Below are 10,041 nucleotides of genomic sequence, written 5' to 3'. Positions count from 1 at the left end.
TTGCTGTCATCAGTGTGGTGTTCAGGAGGAAACAGAACAGGGGAGGGAATTTTGACAGCAGTTTCACTCTGTAGGGAAGTTGAGTGAAATTAGTGCCATTAAGGATAAGTGAAAAATTGGTCACAGAACAGACTGAAGAGTCACTGCTGTCGTGTACAGACGAGTTTCTGATGGCAAAGCCAGCCATCAGAGGTTTCCCTCTAAGCAGCAGGTTGAGAAGTGTACATTAAGAGCACTGTCTTTCCAAGAAAGGGAGAAAAGACACAGTGGGGAAAAGGTATCCTGGCCTGGTCTGGTCATCTTGGGAAAGCTGTCTCCTTCAGCTGTCATCCGTTTCAATTCCTGGAAGTCTTTACTTCCAGTCATCAGTTGCTGTGCAGGTCCAATCAAGGTTTGGTGCTTTCTTTAGATGTGATATATGGATCCAAGGGTCTGTTCCCTGGATCTCAGCAGTATGCGGCTTGCTTAACAAGAGTTGGTAAGGGCCCTTCCAGCAAGATTGGAATTAAATTTTAAAAAATTCTAATTATTTTATTTCTTGGCTGTTCCACATAGCATGTGGGATCTTAGTTCCCTGACCAGGGATCAAAGTGAAGGGAGAGTGAAAGTCACTCAGTTATATCTGACTCTTTGCGACCCCATGGACTATACAGTACATGGAATTCTCCAGGCCAAAATAACTACAGTGGGTACCCTTTCCCTTTGCCAGGGGATCTTTCCAACCCAGTGATTGAACCCAGGTCTCCCGCATTGCAGGTGGATTCTTTACCAGCTGAGTCACAAGGGAAGCTCAAGCATACTGGAGTGGGTAGCCTATACCTTCTCCAGTGGATCTTCCCAACCCAGCAATCATAATGGGGTCTCCTGCAGTGCAGGCAGATTCTTTACCAACTGAACTATCAGAAAAGCCCAACCAGGGATCAAACCTGCACCCATTGCATTGAAAGCACTGAGTCTTAACCACTGGATTGCCTGGGAAGTCCCCAAGGGATGTCTTTGAAGATGTCTCTTCTAAGAGATGAAATCTCTGGGTTATAAGAGATGATACTGAAGACCTTTGTCTCCAGAGGGCATGCTGTGAAAAAGATTGTTCTACTAAATCATAGTTATTTTCAACAGTAAAATTTAGGTGTTTAATAAAGTATATGCCTATGTGATCAGTTCAGTTCAGTTCAGTCACTCAGTCGTGTCCGACTCTTTGCGACCCCCTGAATCATAGCACTCCAGGCCTCCCTGTCTATCACCAACTCCCGGAGATCTCTCAAACTCATGTCCATCAAGTCAGTGATGCCATCCAGCCATCTTATTCTCCATCGTCCCCTTTTCCTCCTGCCCCCAGCCCAGTGTGTCCAACTCTTTGCAACCCCTCCAAGTTCCTCTGTCCTTGGAATTTTCCAGGTGAGAATACTGGAGTGGGTTGCCATTTCCTACTCCAGAGCATCTTCCCAACCCAAGGATCAAACCCAAGTCTCTTGTGTCTCCTGCACCAGCAGGCAGATTCTTTACCACTGCACCATCTGGAAGTCCCTAAAATAATTGAGTATATATCCTCTTATTAGCTGTAAATCAAAAGAAGCAGGAGCTAGGAGCATTAGGCATCTGTGATTATCTCAAAGGGTGAGAGTTTATGGGTTGCAAAAGGGATAGACCTAAGATTTAGAAGGACCAAGGACAATGACTTTGGGCAGGATATTTGAAGAGTTTCTACAAATATTTGCCTTTTGAGTTAATAGTGCCGTTCATGCATCTGACTGGCCCTGGGGATTTTGACTGGTAAGCACAGTGAAAGTGTAGAACTGGCCAGAGCACAGACTTGTCCAAGCATCTGGCTGAAGTGAATTCCCTGGTCACTATGACGTTTGAGGTGGGGTTTGCTAGGTTAAAGTGAAAGTGTTAGTAGTTCAGTTGTGTCCAACTCTATAAGACCCCATGGACTATAGCTCACCAGGCTTCTCTGTTCAGAATTCTCCAGGCAAGAATACTGGAGTGTGTAGTCATTCCTTTCTTCAGGGGATCTTCCTGACCCAGGGATCGAACCCAGGTCTCCCACATTGCTGGCAGATTCTTTACTGCCTGAGCCACCAGGGAAGCCCTTTCTAGTAGAATCTTAGCCCCAGAAGAGATAGTGGCCTATCTACAGGGGTAAGCTTCAGTTCAGTGAGAAAGCATACAACTGTTGCCAAAACCTATTTATGTCCTTGAAGCTGGAGGAAATTCATTTGCTGAACCTCAGTCTACTAGGTAATTTAAAATGTTCTAGGTGACATGGGTAGGTTTTCCAGGTTTGTGTTTTGGGTGGGTGTGGCCAATAAAGTAGGTACTTTTAGTGGGTTTATTAATATTTTCCCAATATTGACTCATAAAGTTTATAATTTTATCAGTAGATCAATGATTCAATGCATATACAGTATGGTTGACCCTTGAGCAATGCAGGGGTTAGGGCAACAGACCCCCTGCAGCTGTATAACTTATAGTCAGCCCTCTGTATTCAAGATTCTACATTAGCCAAATACAGATCGTGTAGTACAGTAGTATGTATTTATTGAAAACAAATCCCAGTATAAGTGGACCCTTGCAGTTCAAGGATTGTGTTGTTCAAGGGTCAACTGTAGTCAGTAATGGGAATTTTACAGTCTCTGGCAGGACGGGATCATCATTTGGTCCAAACCAGAGCTTTTTCTTTTTACCGAACCAACAGTAACTAGAGTTCCAATATTGTTTTTCCTTTTCTGGAGCCAGTTGTTGGGTATCTCTAGCTAATCTGTCTAGATTATCATTTGGGGGAACATCTTTTTGGAACATGACAGAGGTTTGGTTGTTGGTTTCTGTGACAGCAGAGAATTTTTAGTGCAGATATCAGTGAGGTGGTTCCCTTTAGCTTCCAGAGAGTCAAATTTAAAATGCTCAGAAGTTTAGTAGTAGCCAGAGTGGCTGGTAGAAGCATAGCATCTAATAAATCTTGAATATATGGGACATTTTAAATTTTATCCCCATTCAGTTCAGTTCAGTTCAGTCGCTCAGACGTGTCCAACTCTTTGTGACTCCATGAATCACAGCACGCCCCATTAGATGTAAGGAAATCTCACTACTTCCATAACATTCCAAAGTCATGGGCTACTCCAAAGGAGTATCTACTGTCTATAGAAATATTAATATATATGGTTTTGCCCATGGCTGAAATATAGGATTGAGTAAGCATGTCATTCAGTCTGTAGTACTGAGGTAACCAAAGGCAAAGACAATGTCTTGATAACTTCAAAAGAGGTTACAATTGCATATCCAGCACAATATTTACCATTTTCATCCTTTAAATAAGAACCATCAGTAAGCCATGAAAAATCAACATTTGTTAAAGGGGTTTCTTGCAAGTCATATGGGGAGTCAAGAAACGGTCTATTAAGGACTTCCCTGGTGCTCCAGCAGTTGAGACTTCACACTTTATTGAAAGGGGCATGGGTTCGATCCCTGGTCAGGCAACTGAGATCCCACATGCCATGTGGCATGGCCAAAGAGAGAGAGAGAGAGGTGGTCTCTCGAAGTTAAATAGTCGTGAGGAGTGTTGTACATAGAGGATGAAGAAGCAGTGGCAAGGTTAGGCTTATTACAGTGAGCAAGAGTAATATGAGGTGTGGTCAACAGGAGAATTTCATAGGGAGTAAGATGTCTTGCTGACAGATGTTGGGTATGGTTGGAATTCAGAAGGGGTTTCAATAGTGTGGGGAACAAAGATAGTCAGAGAAGCACTCATGACTCTTTCTTGGTGGCCTTTACTGAAAGGGGAGTGGTAGGAAGGGCCCAGAGGCAAGGGGTACCACAGGGTCTAGCCGTTGACTGTGATAACCTATTGGTGATGGCCGTGTCAGTGTTTCTAAATAAGTACCCTGAGGGCATTTCCTTCCTTTTCATAGACTTCGAGGAAAAAGGAGAGTTGGTAATTAGAGTGTCCAAGGACAGAGAGATTCATTAAGCTTTCTATCAACATTTTAAAGCCTAGATTGTCCTGATCTTCCCAAATAATAGGATCAGGATGGAAACACTGGCAGACGTTATTTTCTTGATTCTCCAAAATGTGATTGCAGCCATGAAATTAAAAGACGCTTGCTTCTTGGAAGAAAAGAAATGAAAAATCTAGACAGCATATTAAAAAGCTGAGACATTACTTTGCCTACAAAGGCCCATATAGTCAAAGCTATGGTTTATCCAGTAGTCATGTATGGATATGAGAGTTAGACAATAAAAAAGGCTGAGCACCAAAGAACTGATGCCTTTAAAGTGTGGTGCTAGAGAAGACTCTTGAGAGTCCGTTGGACGGCAAGGAGATCAAACCAGTCAATCCTAAAGGAAATCAGCCCTGAATATTCATTGTAAGGACTGATGCTGAAGCCCCAATACTTTGGCCACCTAATGCAAAAAACTGACTTATTGGAAAAGACCCTGATGCTGGGAAAGATTGGAGGCGGGAGGAGATGGGGACAAAAGAGGATGAGATGGTTGAATGGCATCTCCAACTCAGTGAATGTGAGTTTGAGCAAGCTCCAGGAGATGGTGTGGAGAAGGCAATGGCAACCCACTCCAGTACTCTTGCCTGGAAAATCCCATAGACGAAGGAGCCTGGTAGGCTGAAGTCCATGGGGTCGCTAAGATTCGGACACGACTGAGCGACTTCACTTTCACTTTTCACTTTCATGCATTGGAAAAGGAAATGGCAACCCACTCCAGTGTTCTTGTCTGGAGAATCCCAGGGATGGGGGAGCCTGGTGGGCTGCCATCTATGGGATCATACAGAGTCGGACATGACTGAAGCAACTTAGCAGCAGCAGCAGCAGCCGGGAGATGGTGATGGACAGGGAAGCCTGGCGTGCTGCAGTCCATGGGGTCACAAAGAGTCGGGCACAACTGAGCAGTTGAACTGTAGTGTTTTTCAACAGTCCAACTCTCTTTGAGGCTAAGGGCTTTGACAGGTGGATACTGTCTTTCTCTGAGGAGTCCTGTGAGGGGAGCAGCGAAGCAAGTCATGTACATGTTACAATAGGTTAGAGCCTCTAGAGAGCATTACATCATCTAAATAAAAATAAGCCTTTAGGATTTGTGAGAAATCAGGACTTTTCATTAAACCTTAAATTACTGTTCAGATGTATTGTTGTCATTTCCAGTTAAAGGCAAAGAAATATTGATGGGCCTTATCCCTAGGGGTGCTAAAAAAGATCAGAAAGACTGATGCTGAAGCTCCAATGCTTTGGCCACCTGATTCGATAAGTCGACTCACCGGAAAAGACCGTGATGCTGGGAAAGATTGAGGGCATGAGGAAAAGGGGATGACAGAGGATGAGATGGTTGGATGGCATCATTGACTCAATGAACATGAGTTTGAGCAAACTCTGGGAGATAATAAAGGACAGGCAAGCCTGGTGTGCCACAGTTCATGGGGTTGCAAAGAGTCAGACACACCAGTGACTGAACAACAAATGATAACAACAAAAATCACTCACAGTGAAAAGGTTGCTTTCAGTAGGAATGGGAGCTGATAAGGTGTGAGGGCTGGGAACAAGGTGAAGAAGGATAACAATATTGTTTACAGTGTGGAGCTCTTGCACATATCTCTATCCACGGCCATGGGTTTCCCGATGGGTAACTAATTGCAGGACTAATGCGAGGGATTATAACCCCCTGGGCTTTATAATCCTCTGTGGTTGGTCTGATTCCCTGTAAGCCCTCCTTATTTGTTCAGTTCAGTTCAGTTCAGTCGCTCAGTCGTGTCCGACTCTTTGCGACCCCATGAATCACAGCACGCCAGGCCCCCCTGTCCATCACCAACTCCCGGAGTTCACTCAAACTCATGTACATCGAGTCAGTGATGCCATCCAGCCATCTCATTCTCGGTCGTCCCCTTCTCCTCCCGCCCTCAATCCTTCCCAGCATCAGACTCTTTTCCAGTGAGTCAACTCGTCGCATGAGGTGGCCAAAGTATATATATATATAGCATGTTGTGTTTTCCATATAACATGAAATATGAACATCTTTTCATGACAGGGGATATTGATCTACATTTTTTAAATGACTACATAGTATTCTCCTATTATACAATAACTTTAACCATTGTACAGTTTATGAACTTGTAAATTGTTTCCTGTTTTTCATGATCAAGAACAATATGGTAGCGAAAATCCTAATCACTTTTTATGTGGGCATGTAGCTTTATAAGATACTTCAAAGTGGGATTTCTGGACCAAAGGATTTACAGTTTACAAATTTGTAATTTAATAAGTTTCAATTAAAATTTAATCTAGTTTAATTTCAGAAAAGTAAGACAATTTATATTTCCACCAATATTGTAATGGAGAGGGCTCTTTTTCACATACTCTCAATAATATAGTATTTTACCCATCTTTTAACTTTTAGTCAATTTAGGGAAAATATTTTAACTGTAAACCACTAACAAAAAGTGAACCTATGTGAAAATATCAGACATAAGAGAATTCGAGGCAGAAAGGATTTGAAAGGGTAGAGTGATATTTTATTTTGATAAATTACCTTCTACCAAGAAAATAGCCATAAAACTTCAGTATTATATAATTTCCAGTGTCAATGTAGTATGGTTCAAACTAATATTTAATTGTAGAGTTTCAAAACATATAATGCAAAGATTCAGAAATGCAAAGATAAATTTCTCAACCTGTACTTATTATAGAAATCTTTAAAACATTTCTTTCAAAGATGCACAGATCAGGAAGAATAAATAAGGATAAAGAGGATTTGGACAACGTAATTAACAAGCTTGACCTACTAAATACAAGTAAGTAAACAGAGTATAATTTTTCTTTTTTTTACAAATTCCCATTTAGTAAAATATTTAGTACCTATTAGCACACACTGGAGAAGGCAATGGCAAGCCACTCCAGTACTATTGCCTAGAAAATCCCATGGATGGAGGAGCCTGGTAGGCTGCAGTCCGTGGGGTTGCTAAGGGTCAGACACGACTGAGCGACTTCACTTTCACTTTTCACTTTCACACATTGGAGAAGGAAATGGCCACCCACTCCAGTGTTCTTGCCTGGAGAATCCCAGGGACGGGGGAGCCTGGTGGGCTTCCGTCTATGGGGTCACACAGAGTCGGACATGACTGAAGTGACTTAGCAGCAGCAGCAGCAGCACACACAGAGAGGAAATGGCAACCCACTCCAGTGTTCTTGCCTGGAGAATCCCAGGGACGGGGGAGCCTGGTGGGCTTCTGTCTGTGGGGTCGCACAGAGTCGGACACGACTGAAGTGACTTAGCAGCAGCAGCAGCACACACAGAAGCATCTTAGATTTATTGAAAAAGTAAGTTTTCTGGGATTAATGATTGATATTTTAACATATGAATAGTTCAGGTTATAACCTTTGGGGAAAGGGTCTGTAGTAGGAATAAGCAAAAAAAGATAGGATATTCCAATCAGGTTTTGCAAACAAAGAAAAGCCAGCTACAAGGAAGAAAGGTTTGGCCTCCTGCGTGGCTCCAGCTGGGACTCCTTGAGCTCTGGGGCCCCCAGGCCCATCTGTCTTGTCAGCACTCTTCTATTTCTAGGTTAAGGAGCTCAGCCTTCTCAGATGTGACTTGAGAAACATAGCCTTCTAATCCAGGATTTAAGAAGACTTAGAAGTGCGGAGGAGGCAGGAGCGAGCAGCAGAGTACCGTCTCCAGGGGTTGGCCCTGGGTGTGAGCAAGATACCCCAACTGAGCAGCGTCCTCCTTCAAATCCTCCCACAGGCCTGATCTGACTGAGATCAAGGGCCGCGTGTTGCCAGGAGGCAGGGAGCCCTGGATGCTTGGCCAGGTCTGTGGACATCTTCACTTGCTTTCTGGGGGCAGGCATGACGGACTAGGCCTGCACCTGATTTATGGGACTCTAGATCTGGAAGAAGTCCGATCAGCCTGGGATCCCTGAGTCAGCTTTGAAGACAAGATGGGGACCATATCTTTGTGTTAAAGAGGTTTCTGCCTCATTGTAACTCATAGTAAAAAATACCAAAGAAGGTAAGAGCTTTCTTTCTAGCCTAATATACAGAAATGGTTGAGACCACGAGGGCAACAAACTTCCATTTCACATGGGAAATAGATGCAGGTTTGGCCTGGGGAGAGAGTCAGAGCAGGCCCCTTTGTTTGCTGTGTGTGTTTCGAAGTCTTCAAGTCCTGGATGATGAATCTTCCATTTCTTGGGTTTACTTAGCGGGCAGATAAACAATCACCTACATTTCAGGAAAAAAAAAAGATAATGTTGGGATTTCCCTGGTGGTCCAGTGGTTAAGACTTTGTGCTCCCATTGCAGAGGACACAGGTTCAATCCCTGGTCAGGGAACTAAGATCCCACATGGTGTGGAAAAAAAAAAAAAGATAATGTCAGCTATAGATAATACTAAGTTAGATCCTAGAAGGCAAGGACTCTCACCCATGCAGTGTAAATATGCCAGTTACCTGAGAAGGTGGCTCAGCTGGGGAATCACCAGAGAGGCATCTTTTAGTCATTTACTGAATGATACTGCTTTAACAGTCTGAGGCCATATCAAGCTCATTTTTCATCTTTGATCTTACACAGTTTTCACTGTTTCAGTTTTTGCCCTGAGAATTATTTTACTTCTATTCTGTGCACTTCCAAAACCCAAACATTTTAGTATACAGCGTGGCTCTATAGGCAAGTTACCAATGATCAAAGCAAGTTGTGACTCATTGGTGGAGTCAGTCATTGTTGAAGTCCCTTCCAGCTCTAAAACTACAGGTATCTAGGTGTATTTTGGTTGGTTTGGTCATAATGGCTTCTCACTTTACCTCATACTCAGAATCTGCTTTCATGACATCCCTTATATCTGGGAACCATTTTGAAGGTTAAAAAGATATAGCTTTTTTTCTTTATTTCTTTATTGTTAACCAACATAAGCTAGGGGAACCTTTCCTTTTGATATGCAAGGGGTGAAGATAACAACTCTTTGACCATCCTTGATATAATAACCTTCAAAAATAAAATTGAATGGGATAAAAGTAAGTGAGGGGAAAAATACAGAAGTGAAATCCACTCTTGATATTTAGTCAGTACATCTCACAGTGCTTCCTGAAGAAGGGCTAGAGAAAGATTCATCTATGTGGTGTAAAAATAAATCTGGCATAAAGTTTATTCAGTGACTTTTTAATGACTCTCCACTCTGTGTCAGGTACTGTGCTAAGTCCTGGAGATAAAAGTGATGAATTTGTTAACATACAGTCTTTACTCTCAAGGAACTCACAGTCTAATGGTAAAGATACAAAATAGAAAACTATAATATGGTGTTACAGTAATGAAAATGTTGACAAAAATTCAATTAATTATCAAGAAAAAAGTTCTTTTTTTTTTTTGAGCCTAAGTGAGGATTACAACCCAGGAAGCAGATTCTCAAAGCTCTGAGTACTGTTCTGCCTCTTGAAGGCACAGTCATATATATCTTGGAGACAAAGGATCATACAATCTGAATTATAGAATAAGTTTCCCATTACAAAGCAGTTTTAAAAATCAAGAGCCATTTGATCTTGCAACATCACTTTCCCATTATAGAAACTTCAGAATTGAGTAAATTAATCAAATGTAGTAAACAAATATGGTATATGCTAAAAGGGAAACATTTTATAGATTAGAGGAACATCTGAAGTCAGTGACAAGAATTATGAGGGGCCTGTTGTTGTTTGGTCACTAAGTTGTGTCTGACTCTTTGCAACCCCATTGACTGTAGCATGCCAAAAATTAAAAAAAAAAATTTTATATCAGCCTTTTATTGACCAAGGAATTGGATGATAGATCCAACCATTGGTTAAATTGTCTCCAGTGACTATCAGTTCAGTCGCTCAGTCGTGTCCGACTCTTTGCGATCCCATGAATTGCAGCACGCCAGGCCCCCCTGTCCATCACCAACTCCTGGAGTTCACCCAAACTCATATGCATCGAGTCGGTGATGCCATCCAGCCATCTCATCCTCTGTCGTCCCCTTCTCCTCCAGGCCCCAATCCCTCCCAGCATCAGGGTCTTTTCCAATGAGTCAA

At 42.5% G+C, this 10,041-nt stretch overlaps 1 protein-coding gene across 1 annotated transcript in view; it reads left to right on the top strand.

The window, feature by feature from the left end:
* The window catches only part of PPEF2 (protein phosphatase with EF-hand domain 2), a 56,985-nt gene that overhangs the window by 3,081 nt on the left and 43,863 nt on the right, over positions 1-10,041 (top strand). The window lies entirely within an intron of this gene.

The sequence above is a fragment of the Moschus berezovskii genome, chromosome 5 (genome assembly GCF_049115385.1).
Source record: "Moschus berezovskii isolate FMDL1 chromosome 5, NW_MosBer_1.0, whole genome shotgun sequence".
NCBI lineage: Eukaryota > Metazoa > Chordata > Mammalia > Artiodactyla > Moschidae > Moschus > Moschus berezovskii.
The sequence above is the reverse complement of the archived record's forward strand: the minus strand, read 5'-3'. Positions and strand labels throughout refer to the sequence as shown.